The 18979-nt window shown below is 43.1% G+C and overlaps 1 protein-coding gene across 5 annotated transcripts in view; it reads left to right on the top strand.

The window, feature by feature from the left end:
• The window catches only part of hoxb3a (homeobox B3a), a 93907-nt gene that overhangs the window by 51928 nt on the left and 23000 nt on the right, over positions 1-18979 (top strand). Inside the window, exon 1 of one of the 5 annotated variants that reach the window (XM_039824211.1) lies at positions 7878-7966. The exons of 2 other annotated variants lie outside the window; for them this stretch is intronic. The gene's annotated coding sequence lies outside the window, so the exon portion shown is untranslated. Of the gene's footprint in view, positions 1-7877; positions 7967-8026; positions 8099-14703; positions 15130-18979 lie in introns of those variants that run through there. 2 more of the 5 variants (XM_039824214.1, XM_039824210.1) reach the window with 2 other exon arrangements.

Raw genomic sequence — 18979 nt, 5'->3', positions numbered from 1 at the left:
TCAGTTTGGTTCCAACATGCCCTCATTGCCAATACATATTTCCCATACAGTGTTGGTATGCCCCTTCATTTTCAATTTTACATTTCAGCAGGATCTCATAAGACATACAACATATAATAACATTGCCTATGCAATCTCTAGCACCTTGCAAGACCCACTGATGGCTTCTCTTATCTGGTGCAAGCAGGATGTGGTTCAATGTTGCTTTTAGGTTTTTTCAGAGGGACTCGTGACTATACATGGGATCAGACTTGTTGTTTACCTGGCCATCTTCTTAAACTGCCGTCCCTATATTTGACATTGTACTAACATACTAAAGTTGACCATGTTTAAACGTTACACAGACACTCCCTAACAGCTCAGCATCACCCTCAGCTGGATGTTTGTCCTTTGGACTAATTGTTGATAATTTCTACAACATTTGTTACCTAGAAAGCAAATGAGATGCTACTGTGCTTCAAAATCCTCATTTACCAACAGCAGAAGAGATAAAAGGTCAGAGGTCACAGCACCTTCCAGACTGGTAGAAAGGTTTTGCATAAATATGATACCTGACTATCAGTACACATCCAAAAAAGAATAATTTTGATATCTTAAGTGGCTGAGTATGTTTTTTTTATTTTTTTCATTTAATATAAGCGAAAATGTTTGAAATTGCATCAGCCTTCTATAGTATCAAGACTAAAAGTCTTAAATTAAAAATTACATTCAGACAGCAACAATAGAGTCAATTCTTCTGTATGGTATTAACAGCTGGTTTGGGAATTTGACAGTCAAATCCCAAACTCAGATTTTCAATCTGGTTAAAACAGCAGGCAAAATTATGGGAACACCTGAACCTCTCAACCCACAGGAGCTTTTTGATCAGGCACCAATCAGGCAGGCTAAGACCATTCTACTGTATATGATAACTCTCACGTGTTATCATATTTGCACAGGGTTCCTCTGTGCAAATAGAACAGGTAGAAGCACTCATTTATTCTTCTCGCAGTCAAGCTCATTAATGAGCAGCGATGAACGTATGACTATGAATTCATTAATGTATATCTGTGACTGAATGTATGCATGGATATGAATGGGTGAATGAGTGTTTGTATGGGAGAACAGAAGAATGTAGGAAGGATGGCTTTTTTGCACAAGTATAGAAAATGGTAATTTGCAATTTGCATAGCTCTTTGAGCAGCCCAAATGTTTACTGTACATTTGCCTTTTAATTGTTTTAACCCTGTGCTTGTTGTGTGTCTCTGTTGTAACTCTTGCAGCAATTTTTTTCCAATGTCCAAAACTAATTTCTCCTTAGGGAGACTAATAAAGCTACTTTGACTTTTGACTTTGACATACATTTATCTAAAGTACGTTTCAAATCAGCCAATATTTGATCAAGCAATGAATGAACAAGATTAAGAAATTCACCAGCCCTTTGGTGCCAATGTTCGGTACTCACCAATGTTCAATACCATTGACATAGTTCGTCAAATACTGGGAGAACTGCAGGTTTGATAGCCAGCTCCACTCTGACGGTATGGATGGAGCAAATGGATCACAGCTGATCGAGCATGGGAACCAAACAAATAGGAGATCTGGTTAAGTTCTGATCGACTAGTTGGGTGTTTATGCATTTGTTGCCCTTGTATTTATGTTATACGTTAACGGATATATAAGAGAAGAGAACAGCTTCTTTCAGCCAACATGCACACAAGCATGATGGTGACATAATACACACATGGCACTGTTTGTTTGCTCGGACACCTTTAACCATCCTGTTTAGTAGTACAGCTGGAAATACGGTGGCATGCTGTGTTCTGGGTGGTGCATGAGCATACAAAGTGTTTGGTGGAGACTGATAAACCACCTATTTTGTCATTTGGCCGTGAGGACTTGTTCTACGATTCTGTTAACTGCAGTTAAAACTCATTGCTGTACTGCTTCGTGATAGGTTGTAATGCATCGATAAAACAGAGGAATATGGTGCAGGCTTCAAAGCAAAAGAAAAGACAACAAATGCATTCAATATATTTGTGAGACTTAATACACAATGCATTTTGGTGAGAAATGTTGCATTCAGCTGACATGTTATAAATATGTGGCATAGGAAATGAAATGTTAACCCATTGCAGCTCTACGGCTACAGTTCTACTGCTCATTGATTTACAGAAATGTTGTGGATTAGTTTGTCAAGTTTCTCCGCACAAAAGCTTGAATAAAGTAAATCTAATTTCTGCCCTGAGCTCACGCAGGTTCATTAAAACCACGCTTGCTAAATTGAAAGTCCTGCTGTTGTGCTGCTACATAAATGCCCGCTGAGATACTATTTAGTGAAAGTAGTGATTATATGTCGGTGTCTGCGCCTGTATGTTGATTCCAGTTGTTGTGTTTTGCAGCTTTGTCACTTGTCCTGATGCTTCTCCCCATCTAAAAGGAGACTGTTAATGTAATCTCAGTGGGATTAGCAGTTGAATAACTGTGAAGTCAAAGCATGAAACAGTAAGAGTCAGGCAGGCAGATGTGAGCGTCTCTCACACTGACCGGTAGTTCACAGAGAAGCTGCAGTCTGCTGTCACTGAGATGTTTGAAGGCTTTGGACCGGCTGATGGAGATTTACACAGGAAGCTGCGGGCTTTCAGGGTTCCCAACACAGACACACACACACACACACACACACACACACACACACACACACACACACACACACACACACACATTCAACCAAACACCAACTTCTCCCCCTCTCTCTCTCTCTCTCTCTCTCTCTCTGTCTGTCTCTCTCCCTGTCTCTCTCTCTCTCTGTCTCTCTCTCTGACCTGGGGAGTCTCGCGGTGGTTTACTAATTGCCAGACAAATCGCCCGCGCGTTTTTTCTTTCTCTCCTTGCGCTCGTTGCAGCCGCGTTGCCCGAGAAATGTATTATTCTGGAGAGCGCGAGGAGAAGGGAGGTCATGTTGCAGGCGCGCGGGCTGCAGGAGGAGGTCGTCACGAGAGATATATGGCTGCCAGGCTTTTACTGCTGCACCGGCTGTGTGTCTGTGTGTGTGTGTGTGTGTGCGCGAGCGCGCGTGAGAGAGAGAGAGCGTGCGAGCCGTTTAAAAGTAGACATGTATTAAGTATTAAAAAGAGAGAGCCAAAGAATGGCTGCCAAGTTGCAACACGCGCCCACACAATTTAGGCTATTTGAACAGGCCAGACCTGTGTAACATAATGCTGTGGTATTATGGCTGTTATGGAGTGTAACGTTAGTCAATAGGTAAACGAATAACTAATTACTAATGAAAATAAATATGATATATATCCCATTATCCTTTGTCAGCTTATACTTTTATCAATAAGGAAGAGGACCCTAAAGTGGACTCTTTGACTCCCCTCTCATTAGAAAATGTTTTGTTTGACATCAAATCCGCAGTTGTGTCATAACCTGGCAACCCACAGGATTTAAGTATTAAAGCATCCTACCGGCCTATCACTGACTATATAATACACATAGATACACACAACATTAGTATTGCTTAAGAAGTCATACATACATTAATGTTTAACCCTTATATTTAGTTTCCTTAATTTTAAAGTGATCCTGCAGTTTGGCAATCTGTGATGCTGCGTTTAGTGAATGGAGACAGGCAGGCCTACAGTGTGATAACTCTACCATTGTTACAGTAGCTCATATCCGTTACATGTGAGTGATAAATAGGCTTCTGTGGCCTGTATGACTAATGGCGGCTGTACAAGCCTATTGATACTAACGTATTAAACAGCCCCCATACCTTTTACTTATCAATATCCTAATGACAAAGACGCGCTGACTGCTTTTATATTATATAGGCTATAATAACATCACGTGGACAGCAAATCTGAAAGAAGATTAGAATTTGAATTTGGCAAATCCAGCCTCTCAAATTTCAGAAGCAACAAGAAAAAAAAAACACTTCCACTCAGGATGAGACAATTCATTTTGACCATTATCCCCTGACAATTTCGATTTATATTACGCCTTCAATATATTAAAAACCTTCACATAAGGAGGAAAAGGGAAATGCAAAATGACCTGCAATATTGCTACTTAGGCTATCAGGTATGCCCATCTTGCCATATATTCAAAATGTGTAGATATCTCTGTACACTGTGGAGATATGTAGCCGCTATGCTTTATATGCATGCATGAAATAGCACATGTCAGTTAAGTCTACAGTTTGTATCAGCAGTAATCTAGAAGGGCATATCTGTTTGTAAAGGCCAACGCTCCCCAAAGCATAGCATTAATTGTGTTAGGATATTCCTCTAGTTCTACTGCTGGCTGTAACCTGGCACAGAATATCCTTCAAGTCAAAGACCCACATAAGTAAGTGGAATTGTACACAATGTAAAACATATAAAGTGTATTTAATACATGCTGTAGCTCAGCAGGCTCACTCCCAGACTTTCTAAAGTTAACAATGAGACAGTTCGAACATTGTTCAAAAGCCATTGATACTGTGTGACAACACAACAGTTCACAGCGGCTGCATACTGGCGGCTTTCAGATAGGATTCCAATATCAACTATGGATCCCGTTCCCTTCATCATAATAACAAAATGTAATTAGCGCGTTCACAGATGCATTCATAATGGTTGATGACTCAAATGTTATCGGTTATTGATTGTGATTGATTTTTGATTAACATTCGGCCTAATAAGAATAGAGCAGCAATATGTAAGGCAGAGGGGTTATGCGGTTCCACCGGCCAGGTCACACGGCTCGTGAGACCGGCCGGGGATTTGTCTCTGGTGCAATCCCATAACCGGGGGAAGACCTCACGTCTCGCGCAGGAGAATATATTTCAAAATATGCTAGTGCGCGTGCTGCCGTTTGGAGACAGATTTACGAGCCGCAGTAAAAGGCGAGATGTCGGGGCTTGGTAAATCAATCTCGCTCTCTCTCTCTCTTTCTCTCTCTTAGCCTACTGTCTCTGCTGTCTTGCTCTCTCGGATCACTCTATGAATAATAATAATAATAATAATAATAATAATAATAATAATAATAATAATAATAATAATTACCATGATAATAATAATAATAATGGGTCTAATAATAAAATTAACAAGAATTAGCCAATCTTGTCTCTTGTGATCTAATATGCAACCACTTTAGCAGGCCTTGGACACTTTAACTTTACGGCCATTCCACATTTGAACAAAGAGACATTTTCAGTTTCTCTCTTTTTATTCAAAGCCTGGTTAATCATTAACGAGGAGGAAGAATCTACCTGTCGTAATCCATCACGGACCAAGACACCCAAGATCTCAAAGAACTCCAGCATCACTTCAATTATCGGCTTTCAGTATTATTCTGTCTCACCAATACACGTTAAAATAATATTTGAATAAGCCGTAAGCCATGATTTCATGCCGATTTGAATCACACATTCTTTGCAAGTTTGCTTGTAATTTGCTGTAAATAAGCTATATGAATTCTTACAGATATAGGGTACTTTCAAGAATATACCTGACGTTTTTTTTTTTATATTAAACTATAAAATAAGAGATTTTTCTTTAGAAAAATAACCAAGTCCATCATCTTAAGACATTCCTTTGTGTTTTCTGTTGTCACGTGCATGGCAGTATATGAATGATTGCAATGGTTAAGCTACAGCACTATTGAAAGTATCTCCTTGACCCGCAGCCATCATAATTCGGATGTTTAGGCTATCGGGATGGTTCTGTGTGTGTGTAATAGCTTTGCATGCGGCTGTGCCAGGTTTACGGAGCTGATTCGCATTGCTGCTGTCAGGCCGGCCCAGGTCTCTGCTGCTACTTATCTTGGCTGTTGTTTCCCACTGTGATTGCCATAATTTATGGCCGTCATTACAGACGCCATCATCACCACCGCAAATGTTTGATTTCAATCTTGTTGTGGGTAAAATCTCAAGGAACCGCCGGAATACAAGTTTTAAGGACTGTGCATGTGCGTTTTTAGGGCATCAAAAGCGACTACCAAATAAATTGCCACCCATCTGTCTTACTTATAATATGTTTACTACATGTGTTTCCTTCTTGCTATTTGTATGCTTTAGTCATGTTGTAGATTATATATATATTTTTTTAGAAACTGGCCAATTATGTTTTGGCTCTGCTCTCACCACCAACAATTATTATTATTATTTTTTTAAATGGCTTTATATGTATTGGGCATTCCTGATGAAGACAGTAGCACTTGACTGTGTAAGGCTGTGCTTTTGCATGTTTAGCACCCAGTATACCTGCAGGCTGAGAGCCGCTCGCTGTGTTGCTGAGGCGGACAGTGATTTAGAAAGGCTCGGTGTCTTCAGGCTGCTGCGGACCATTGTCTGACCTTGAAGTCTTTCTTGTTAGCTGCATAGCAGCGAGGTTAGCATGTTAGCATCCCAGCCTCAACACATTTTTTTTTTTAAGACGCTCGAGCTCCCATTGTTTTGCGCTATAGAGGCGGCTCGCGCTCTGGAACCGGGAGACACCGCACCAAAAGGATTCCAGCGCCCTATTGTTGCTGCCTTTGCACGGCCTCCCGACGGGGGTTTGTCTCCGTTGTTTTTTCGTCTGTCTCTCTCTCTCTCCGCCACTCTCTCCTTCTTTCTTTAGTATAGGCTACAGGCTACTTATCTCCTCTCTATCTCTCTTTGTCTCCCTCTCTTTCTGTAACAGCTCTCTCCTCTGCTCGGCTCGGTCCGGCTTGCTTACCTGTCCGTTACTCTTTCTTGTAAATAGCCTAAATGTCTCTTCTTCTTTTTTTTCTTTTCTTTAAAAAAAAAAATAATTACAGCGCGCGCGGTAGCCACCCCACCAGGGAAACATGTTAATGGGATAAAATAATATACGCGTTTGGCCAATTAAGTCCAAATAAAATATTAAATTCAGATTTAAGTAATCACACAGATGTGGAGGAATAGTGGGGGTCTGGTCTGTTTTAAGGGATCAGACTTTTTCTCTTAGATTTACACAACGTGTAGTGGTTAGGCTATACATTTTGCATGCGGAACATTTGTGATTATTAAACAAACAGTTGGGCGTAGCTTGGTTTCAACTGACACAGTTAGTCTCCGAGGCTGTTAAATATTTCGTTCAGCTCCGGGATGCGCTAACATGACACCACGGAGGAGGAACAATCTCTGCTGGGATGCACAATACCCAGATAAAAATGTCATCATCGAATATTTCCAAATGCTGGAAACATTGAAATATAAGACAGGACAATGTGAGGAATCCCCCCTTGTTCAGCCGACAAACGGCGAACCGAGAGAGAGATGACAGTGAGGAATAACGAAGAAAGAGCCCGAGACGTGCAGTCATTTTTTTTTTTAAAACGAACATAGTCGGTGACAATCATCTTTTATCGGCCTCTCCGTGCGTCTGTGAGGCCTACCTCTGCTTTACCTTGCAGTTTTTAGCACACACACACACACACCACTCATTGCCTCCCACTGGAAAGGCTAAAAGGGTGAACAGAAGTACTGTTTTATTTTTATTTTTTTTTGTATTTTTAAGTCAAGAGTACTTCATCACACAACACTCCTGCATGCACTGGTCCGGATGGGTCCCACGAACGGAGAGGCGCACGGATACCCCCTGTCACCCCATCACCCCCACCCCCCGCCCCGTCCAACGCACCACGTGATTCATTAAATAATAATGCAGAGGTTGCAGAATAGATATATATGTATATGTGTTCGTCAGGAATATAACGGTAATACGTGCTGCTGCTCCAGTGTGTGTCTGTGTGTGTGTGTGTGTGTGTGTGTGTCTGACGTCGAAAATCCAACTGTCCTTTCAAAAAAAAAAAATACAAGCCCCCCCTATAGCAGTGGAGAGAGGGGGAGAGAGAGAAAAAAAGAGAGAGAGGGGGGAGAAGAGGAGACACTAAGAAACGCCAACAGAGAGAGAGAGAGAGGAAGAGAAAAGAGAGAAGGAGGCTGCAATAAAACAAATTTGGACGGGTGTGCGTCTTGCGGGTCGCTGTGGACACCGTGAGTATTGCGGAAGGAAGGTGACTGCATGGGGGGAAACCACAATTCTTCTTCCTCATCTTCTACGCCGCTGCGCCGCCTTCATCCTGCCCGCATCCCTCTCACTGAATCATAGGCTATTTTAACATCGTGGTAAATATGCCCCACAAATACCCATCTTTCGCCGTGTTTTCTCATCGTGCATGTTGCTGTCGTGTTGTTTACACATCACCCCCACCCATCATCATCAGCCATTGTTTATAGGTTGAAGCGGTGCAGCAAGGCAGCCTGCAAACCGGAGGGAGAGAGAGAGAGAGAGAGAGAGGGAGAGAGGGAGAGAGGGAGAGAGGGAGCAATGCAATGTTAGCCGATGGCTGTTTATATTTTAAGAAGCACTTGGATATTCTTCTCCATCTTTCTCCCATCGCCTCCTGTCTGCCTCTACATCTCTCTCTATCTGCCTGACTCTCTGTCCATCCCTCTCTCTCCCTCTCCCCTCTCTCTTCCTTTTTTTCCCCCACAGCCAGCTACTTCTCTTGATTTATAGTGAGGCAGGGTGTCAGCGTGCGGCCGGGGCTGCCATTGTGTGTTTGTGAGGGAGTGCTGTTGTTTATGGTGCTGCCCGCGATAAATCATGTTTTTCCTCCGCTGTGGGAAGACGGTGGGGCAAAAAAATGACGGTCGATGGACCGATGATACACCGGAACGAGGAAGAAGGAGAGGAGGAAGAGATCTCGCCACGGCAGCCATGGGCTCCTCTTTCTGATCCGGCTCTGTTTTCACTGCCGCGCTCTCTTCCTCCTCCTCTACATCTGCATGCCCTTGTGCACTTGATTATTACTTCGGGTGTTGCTCAGTGTGACAGTGGCTGGCCGTAGCTCCGGGTTGTGAATTACTGCGGCGACCAATTAACGGGAGATTTGTTTAAATTTTGCACACCGGGCACGCCTCGGCCGCAATGAAATCTCATTTAAAAAAAGGACCTGCCGGCCAGGAAAATCTCATCTATCTAGCCAAGAAGTGTGAGTGAATCCAATAGCTCAGCCAGGGGAGCCAAGCTGAAGCTCCAAATGACGGCTTCTCAGGCACGATTAGCAAGGGCCCGGGTTTAAAGTGTAGAAATCATTCAAATGCTTTCTGGGTTGACAGAGGCTATCCAGGGAGAATCAACTTGGCTTGGGAATTTTTATATTGACATAATGTCACCAAAACTACCCGCGTATTTTTTTTTGCATAGAGGCATAATGCATCTGCTGCTGATAATTGCACTGAGAGGAGAGCTGAGGTGTCTTTATGGTGTCCAGACTGTACTCTGACTCTGAGTTCATGTTTTTTAGAAGTTGTCTCCTTCTCTCCATGCAATTCATTTCAGTGTGTTTTCTTTGGATGCCAGATGGAATGGAGCTGGGCGCCATTATTCATGTCAGCACTCAGTGTTTCTGCCTTTGCTCAAATCCTTCACCGTGAATCAGACCTTCTTCTTCTTCTCTTTAAATGTGGCGAGGAAAATAAGATGCAGGACTGGAGGATTTTTTTCCCTCCATGTTTATATTCACATATATTTCATATAAAATTCTGTTGCACTTCTTGTACACATTCTTCCTATGGCTATGGCAAAGCAAACGCCTTGGCTCAATGAGACATCATGAATTGGTTGTGGTACCATGTGTAGCCCTTCCCATTGCGAGTAGCAAGTGGGGTGAGAAGGGTGGGATGAAGTAACGTTGTTCCATCGGCTAACCTCATAACTCACTGTAGTCAGCCTGCGTGCTGTTGTTTTGGTGTGAAGCCAGCTGCTAATATATGCAAAGTGCAAAAAGTACAGTGGGCAGTCTATAATAATAAACAATGCATCATTTTATTACATCGCCTACATACAGAATATGCTTGCAAGACAATTACTATTGACATTGTAATAATAATCGCAATAATCATAATATTTTGTTGTGTATTGCAGAGTTATGAACAAATGTAGTGATGCATCGCATGCGGCTGGAATAGATGGATGGATGGATGGATGGATGGATGGATGGATGGATGGATGGATGGATGTGCACCAGGAATCACTTTACAATTACATTTCCCAGGCTGAACTCCTCCGTATCCTCTCTTCTCCCCTCTCTGTGTGTCTCTCCCTCCTCTGCCATCACTACAGTGTCAACCTTAGTGTAACCAAATTAGAGCGTCTCCGCCGGCTTCCCATGCCATGATAATGGCAGTAGCAGCGAGAGGCAGCGTTTCTCAAAATGTGTACTCCTGCTGCCCGCCGCCGTGTCAAAAACAATATCCCGCCTCATTTCTGTGGACGGAGAGAGAGAGATGGAGGGGGGCGGGGGTGCATTTCTGAACGCCATTCAGAACTACTGGGCACACACACACACACACACACACACACACACACACTGGGGTAAAAGTTAAGAGGGAGCCACACTTGACGTTAAAAATTAGCCAAAGCGCGTGTTCCTGCCACTGGTGCATTAAACCCGTCCTGAGTCCCACAGTGAAGGGAACACGGCAGCAGAAGGGGTTGCTTTCTCTTATCTTATCCCAGGCATGTGTCCACTGTTAAGTGTGTTTTGTCTGGCAAGATAGTTCCAGATCAAACCCAGCTGAAATAGTTCAAATATTTGAAACGGTGTTGAGAAATGATATCCCTCCCTGTCTGACATCCATTATAGCGTGCTGCTATCAGAGCTGCAGGAGGGGGGATTTCCACTCGTGTGAGGCCTCGCTGCAATTCGCAACTCTCCCGCTAAATACAGTTCTGCACACACGCTACTGCCGCGCTATTATTCATAATCCAGATGTGAAAAAAAGGCACGTTTGTTACCTCACTGTGAAAAAGACAGATAGGTGGCGTTAATGTGTTACCGCCGCTGTGTCTTCGGTAGTTCATTGTGACGCCACACACATTGGAGGCTGAAATTAATGTTTAAACACCGAGACCTGCTGCAGGACAATGGCAGCATTCTCAGCTCATAGTGACATCAGGGGGAATAAAGGAGGCATCTGGAAGTGTTACGGGCCTATAATAAGACGGGTAGCTTGTGTTGTGTATGGTGATAGCTACATTATTGTGGCATTTTGTGGAAGCGTTCAATTTTAAATGGAAGCAACTGTGTGGAGTGTTTCGGTGAAGAGTTGGCTATTTAATTTTTTAATTTTTTTACCGTAACAGCCCAGAGGATGCTTGTTTTAAATCTAGGCTTAACGGAACAACAGTCAGCAGTGGCTCTATGGTCAGTCTCGTGGTGCTTCGCCGTTCGGAGGCGAAGGCTAAAACACAAAGCAAATGAGGCTGAGACGCAGGGAAATGGGCATATTCTGTTTGTATCCCCCGTGATCGAGGCATCCTTTTATTGCATATGGTCAAAGACAAGGTCGGTGCAGACCCACGCGTCTGACAGACACGCATGAAGGCCAGCGGACAAGCCTTAACACAAGGCGCATCTTCCCACTCTCTTCTGAGACCGGCAGCCATGTTGTCGTCTTCTCTGTCTAAATGCGCCCAGAGAAAAAAAAAATGTCTTCTTCTAATGTGAAATTAGAATTAAAGAAAACCCATCCATTCAACTGTAAGCTCTACAAGCGTCGCCCAATTTTAAATCGTGCCTAAAGAAAAGACATAAGAAGAAAATAAATACAATCACTTTGAATTTGAGCGTTCCACAAAATAATTTAACATACAATAAATAACACAAGTATTACGGGCTGCATCGTAGACACAAAGTGAGCAAAAACAGCGCACATGCGCTTTTAGGCCTATATGGCTTCATTTAAATCTCCACGTAAACCCGTGTTGACCTATAGCCTGTACAATTCAAATAGGCTATGTGTAGAAGAAATAAAATGTGTTTTGTTGTGTCCACCTTTTAAATGCCCAATATTTAGGCGGAAGCTGTTCTGTAAACTTGCCGGAGAATATATTCAGCCACGCGCTGTAAAAAAAAAAAGATCCTTTAAACAGCGAAAACAAATCCACCGAACGCAGTCCAGATTTTAGCGGCACTATAACCATATTCCATATCCATAAAACCGGTGCTTATTACTCGAATCTGGCCTCAGCTATAAAACGCCGCGAAGTTAATTTAGCTTAAAGGATTTACGCATAGCCTATAGACAAACCCGTTTATATTTATCGCTGAAAATCCAAAAAGCCATGGGAGAAATAAAAGCAGTTCGCTTGGAGTGGAGCAGAGACTCTTCGAAAACAGTCCACCATAAATCAGAGGACCGCTCGGCCTCATAAATCTGCAGCCGCTGGACGTTAACGAGCGAAAGATTTAAGTGTGGGGAAAATAATGTTAACGAAACACGTTAACGTGTGTTTAAATCAACCTTAACAAGGAGGGCTTTTTAGGAACGCAATGCCATTATTTAGGTGATTATAACAGAAATAATTGATTTGCTAAATAACAATGGGAGTTTATTAATATTAATAATAGATATAAATATTATTATTAATATTGTTTAACCTGTAGCCTAAATTGCCTTATCTTTTAGAGGCTGCAGATGTCCAGTCTCGTGCTCCAAAGCGCCAGGTACTTCCGGGGCTTTTCCTCGCGTGGAGATGATTACCCGTTCGAAAATAAATCAATAACAAGCCCCGCTCTAATTTATAATCGGCTGCGCGAGGGCAGTGATTCAAGGCACGTGAAAAATGAACGGCTGAAACCGTATCCAGAGCCCGCGAGCTGCGCTTTTTTTCCTCCTTTAACCGGACCGGAGAGCAGCATGCACGAGAGCGATAAGAGAAGACCGAGCTGCTGAGCCGGAAATGTTTCCACGAGGAGGGAACCAGGCACGAGCGTTTTTCCCTCTCAGTTGTCTTTCTTTTATCACAGGCGGGTACAAACCCAAAATAACGACTTTGCCTTCGTGTAATTGAACCTATCTCGCTCTCTTACTTCGTCCTCTTCCTCGATTTGTCTCTCACTCTCTCATTGTGTGTGTGTTGTGTGTGTGTGTGTGTGTGTGTGTGTGTGTGTGTGTGTGTGTGTGTGTGTGTGTGCGTGTGTGTGTGGCAGTAAAGGCATGTCTATACGCGTGGGCAGATAACACAAATACACACAGAAGAGAGGGGAGGGGAGGGAGAGGTAGAGAGAAAGAGGTAGAGAGAGCAAAGCCAAGTGCATCTGAGATTAATTTAATATCTACATTTTTATAACGACTAATACCGCCAAGACATGGGCGCTCAAAAAACTTCACAAACATAGAATTAAACCCCATGTCCAAAGTGTCCAAATAATGTCCCAATATCCTATCTCTAGGAAAGGCTCACAATATGTATTTGGCTATTATAATTATTTCAGTAAAAGCCGCATATCATATTGTAGGCCTATCCCAAATAGATAGTATATTTTTCTTTCCATCTGTGCTTCCTCAGAATGTGTCTATAACAGAACAATGACACGTGTATAGCCTACGGTTAAGTTTCTGGTCGGCGTGGGAATGATTTTGGTTACAAAAATAGTTAGGTCTATTTCATTAATTCATCCATTTTTGAATTTAGATTTATATGAAATTGAAAGTGAAACCTATTTGGGTTCATTTGCTTTCGTTTAGATGAGTGGAAGGTTTTGGTTTTTCGTTTTGAATAAACCGGGAATAACATTTAGCCCCAAAACGGACAGGCATATAGCCTATGCTATGGGCTGCTCGCTGAATGTGTAGCTAAATACGCCAGCCACGGCGGAAACAGTTCCCTGTTGAGGACGCGCGGGTCAAAACCCAGCAGAACGTCTGCTCTTCCTCCCCGCTCTCTCAACTCTCAACCTCCTTCTCCCTCTTCCTCTCCTCTGATCACTCTCAGTTTGACGCCATGTAATAACCAACATCTGGCCCTCCGCTGGGCAGGATGGACAGGCAGGTCACGCTGAACCGCGCTAACCCCCTGGCGCACCTCAACCAGACTCCCCTATTGGACAGGAACAAGAACCAGAACCCCCCCCCCAACACACACACACACACACACACACACACTCCCTCTCCCCGACTCCCTAGGTTATTGCGGCCTGTCCGGCTGTCAGCCCAAAGCCATGGTTCGGGAACACTTCGCTGTGTCAATCCACCTTAACCCGAGCCAGGTCGGAGCAGGGTTAAGGGGAGAACCAGCGTATCTGGAATTGTCTCCAGTGTTCCGCAGATAATCAGTGAAGCAATTAAAATGCGCACGAAGGGGATATTATTGTTTTATTATTTCATAAACGATAGGAGAGTTGGTTTCGCAAGGGCTACATGTTAGCAAGGAGGGCTAGCGGCGACTATAGGTAGCAGAACAACAAAACAACAACAACAGTGTGTGCGTTTTAGTGGGTTAAGGGCTTGAACCAAAAGATAGCAGCCGTCAGGGAGGAAGGAGGGGAACGTGAAGAAGAAGGGACAGGAGGACTCTGCTCCTTTCGGCGAACTGAGAGAGAAGGGATAAAGAAGAAGGAATAAATAGGTTGGGAGAGGTAGAGGCAGAGGACGGAGCCCGGGGAATACGGCGTCACCCTCAATCCAGGAAAGCTCTGGCAGAGGAAACGGCTCGCCCAGCATACCGTGTGCCCGTCGGAGCTCGCGCTGGACCCCAACGTTCGCTCTCGTGCCGGTGGACAAAGATTTAAAAAAGAAAAATTTAAAAAAGCGCGAGCCCTAACCGTGGTGCTGGCCAGGCACGTACCGGCCTGCTATACAGGGAATTTTGAAGCACTGGCGAAAGGTGAGCGCGCGCACGGGGTGTGTTTTTTAGGGTAAAGTAGCACCGCGAGCCCCAGACCGAGCAGTCCCCGACAGCTTGTGTGCTGTAGGTAGGCTTTGATTGTTGGAGATTTATGGCGCAGGCGACTCAAGATTTATGACTTTTGACAAACCGGGCATGCAAACGCTTTAGGTTGTGTTATAGAGGCGTTCTAATGGACACACCATTGCATCAGCAAGCAACAGTGCCATACATGTTGTTTTAGTGCCATTTTGGACTCGAGTAGCCTACACGTTATGTTAAAGCCAAACCGTCGGACTGCTCTTAATTACGCACACCAGTGACAGTCAGTGAAAAGTAGCCTACGTCCAAGGTTTTCCAAGAAGGGATTCTCTGGTCTCCTTTACTCCATCCGGTGTCTCTCCGTCCGTGTCCAAAAACAAGACTGCATCCAGGGAAAAGCACAGCAGCCAGAGGACAGACACGCCGAGAGAGAGAGCAGGTAAGGTCTGCCGGGATGCTTCTCGCTCAGTGTCCCGGTGTGTGTTCCCGAGGCGTCCCCATCCCACGCGCTCCGCCGCTCGACATGCCATTAATTATCTGTTGTGTGACCGTGGTCTCTCTCGAACTCGCAGAGGCATCCGCGGGGTGTGCCCGCGTGCAAGCTCTGTAGCTAGCCAAAAGCTTAGTTTCTGTGTGTGTGTGTGTGTTTGTGCGCGTGAGCGCGCCTGAAGGCAGCTAAAGACAGATGCCTCAGAAAATGTAACAGAAAAGGGTGCCTCGCCATGCTCTTTCTCTCTCTCTCTCTCTCTCTCTCTCTCTCTCTCTCTCCATTGTAAGAAAAGAAGTTTCCTTGCAGCTTGAAGTGCAGTGTGGACATGAAGGTGTGTGTCTGGTAAGTGCGTGTGCGCGTGACACAGTGAGAATGAGTCGTAGTGAATAGGGACCTGACGGCTAGGTGTAAAGAAAGAAGATGCATGTAAGCCACGCTGTGATTTATGATAGTGTGAAAAGATTGCTTACTCAAGAAGCCGCCCCCACCCTTCTCTCTCTCTTTCTTCCCCTCTCTACTATCCACAAATTGTCCCCCCCCCCCAACAGACAACACATTCCACAAATGGTCTTAAAAACAGATTAACAGATTTTTCCTTAGATCTAAGCAAACAGGCAAACTCGTTATAAATAAATGTATAATTACAAGTGCTATTATTTAAGTTTGAATGATTACAAACTGAGTTTTTTTTTCTTCCATAATTGCCCTAATCCACCCTTATTCCGACTAATGTGTTGGGTTTCTCATTGTTATTCCAGCCAGATGTAGCGTTAGGTCCATTTAATTGGAGAGGGATATGAAACCAACAGCAATATGGGAATCTAATCAAATTACACATGGAGGTATTTATGTCCATACCAATATGAACAATAAATGCACACAAATGTGATTTTACCAATGAGTCGCCAGGTCTTCCTTCTCTTGATTCCTTTGTTGTGAGCGGACAAGATTTCAGCTTTTGAAAACTACTTAGCCCAATTGATTTGTTTAGTCTTTTCTTTATGTGCTGAACATGACTGTTTTCAGTCTCTATTTTTCTCTCTATAAATGTGGTCCCCATAGCAGTGAGTATTGTATTGTATCAGCACAGGAAAAACAGCATCAGCCAAAGAAAGTGCAACTGTTATGGCCTTCACATTAAACATATACAAATTATACAGCATTAGGCCTCACAATCAATGAGTTAACTTGATTCCATTTGAAATATATAACGCAACGTAATGCGTTGCATCCAAATCTAATATTAAATATAGTCCTAAATATAAGTTATTGTTTCTTATCCATTTGTGTTCCATGTGACCAGATGTTGATATCCATGCAGGGCTGGTTTTTAGAAATACTGAGGCCATGAATCCCGGCTAAAGCTATCACAGATAAGAAGTGGTTATATGTTTTCTGGTGTGGTGGGAAACACAAATAACCCGTAGCCTTCAGTATGTTATACATCATCATCTTCTTCATCTTCACACACTCTAAAAAAGAGACCAAAGGTTTTTCATTTTGTAATGGCTTATATAAAGTTGTCAATGACCATTGTATTGTATTAATCAGTGTGTGACATATATGTGACTTTATTTATTCTACTACATCCAACACAAATGTGAATAAATCCTAATTCAATATTCATATTCAAAGTTCAAATTATAAAAAATAAAAAATAAAGATTTAAATAGGTAAGCTCCAAATTCTAACTCTTTATCAGTGGTTCTCAACCTGTGGATGGGAAACCCCAAGATTAATCTAAGGGCTCACAAGATGAATGTGCTTGTAAGATTTCTCTAACGCGCAAATTAGTCTTCTGGACATCTAAAACTCATTCAAATGAAATAATCTGTTTGAGCACAATATATGTCTGTACTTTAGGGGGTCACAAGCCAAAAAGGTTGGGAGCAACAGCTCTATGTACGTACGTCATATCAAGTAAAAGCCGGACAGCTCCTTTGGATGCTTGCTTGACCTCGGTGGTTTTTACTCACTTCCGGGCAGAGAGACTTTAAAGTCATAAAAAAACCCACAGCAACTCCAACACAGCTGTGATTTAATTGATTTTTTCATACATCACTGCCAAACTATGGGCAAAACACCGATCAAAGTAAAATAGTGGCGGCAAGCACGCCAAACAGTGTATAAAGGCTGACAGGTCTGGCCCAGATCCATACAGCCACTTTTTCCTGCTGTAACAGGTTTAATAGCAGACCTATCTGCTGCTGGGCCAAGTGGCCTGATTATATTACAATCACTGGCTTCTTTTTGTGATCCACATGTCATAAGAGAAGCATGTTGTTAGGAAATGGATCCAGGCCTGTTGTACTGGTGCAGGCTGTTCAACACTCAGAGCGTAATGAGGCCTCAAAGCTATATAATAACAGCTTAGGAAAATCAATTTTTAAGACAATGCCAAACCACAAATTACTACAGATATCACTGAGTGCTATGTGTCCCTGGATGGACTGAGACACCAATGCAGGGAGCGATCTTGTTTAACCAACAGGCAGCCACAGCGGCTGTATGTCCTGAAATTTAACATCCACACAACTGGATACACTACGACAAAACCCCTGAAAAATATGCTCATTGGACTAGGTGGCTTCCAGAGGACACCCAAACCAACTTTAAAGCATACACAGAAGCTAGTTGAACTGTGCATAGGGCTGCAGCACAGCATGAGCAATTTCCCCTTATTCTTAAACCAATCTGTTTTGAAACATCCTCCTGAAGCTCTATGAGGGCCTTTTTGCTACTTTCTACGCAGACATTTTGGAAAATCAATCATCAGCTTTGACATCACACACTCAAACCCCAAAAACAGTTTTAAGTCAGAATTCTGGAAACACTTCAGGATATAGTTGTCAGAACAAAACATGCCGACACTGTAAATACAGTTTAACTTTACTGTAACATCACAGCTCAGCCAGAAATGAAACTCGCCCTGAACAAGCCTTTCCTTTCGGGATTTCTATCTTTACCACTCTGTGTGCTCTCTCTCTCTCTCTCTCTCTGTCTCTCACACATACACACACACACACAATCACATCCATCCCTGTTCTTTAATGCCTGACAGACTTGGTGAGCTTGGCACTTTTCATGGCCCAGGAGCAGAAAGGGCAAATTGACCCCCAAACACCAGTCTCTTTTTTTTTTTTTTTTTTTTTTTTTTTTTTTTTTTTTTTTTTTCTCTCTGTCCCTGTCCCTCTCCTGGTGTCAGGGCTTTCTTTGAGTTTGAGGTTAAAGATTAGCATCTCTGATAAAGATTAACTCTCTGTCAAAGGAAGGCGCTGATGGCAAGAGTTTCTGGTTCAGGACTGTTAGTGACACAGGGGCAAGCTCTTCGGGGAGATGTGACCCTGCCTGCAGCAAGAGAGCAGGGTAGACACTGGGCTATAATGTTGGCTCAATGGGTAAGATATGGTATAGATAACATCATTTTTGGGTAACTGATTTTGTTTAAAGTTGTGGTTTATGTTTCATTTGATGTAACAGTGGCTTGGCTGAGCCCACAAAAACTGTAGAAAAAAAGATTAATAGAAATAAAGTTTAGTTTTTTTATTTGAATAATGTTCACAAGCCAGCTCACAAGCCACCCTCAGTCTACCTCCTAGACTTCAATAACTTGTTGAAGTCTAAGCCCAGCTCTGACTCTTGGTGAATGTGTGCAAGATCCCTGCAAACTATTCTAAAACCATGCATTGGGAACTGAAGTCGTCAACTTCAGCAGAAGCCTGTGGCCCAAACAGGATTCAAATACGTCTTTTGTACACTGGATGTGCGTAATGCCTCAGTTATGTGTCTACAGCCAGGA

The sequence above is a fragment of the Perca fluviatilis genome, chromosome 15 (genome assembly GCF_010015445.1).
Source record: "Perca fluviatilis chromosome 15, GENO_Pfluv_1.0, whole genome shotgun sequence".
In the NCBI taxonomy this organism is placed as follows: Eukaryota; Metazoa; Chordata; class Actinopteri; order Perciformes; family Percidae; genus Perca; species Perca fluviatilis.
Note: the sequence above shows the minus strand (reverse complement) of the source record. Positions and strands in the feature narration are given on the sequence as shown.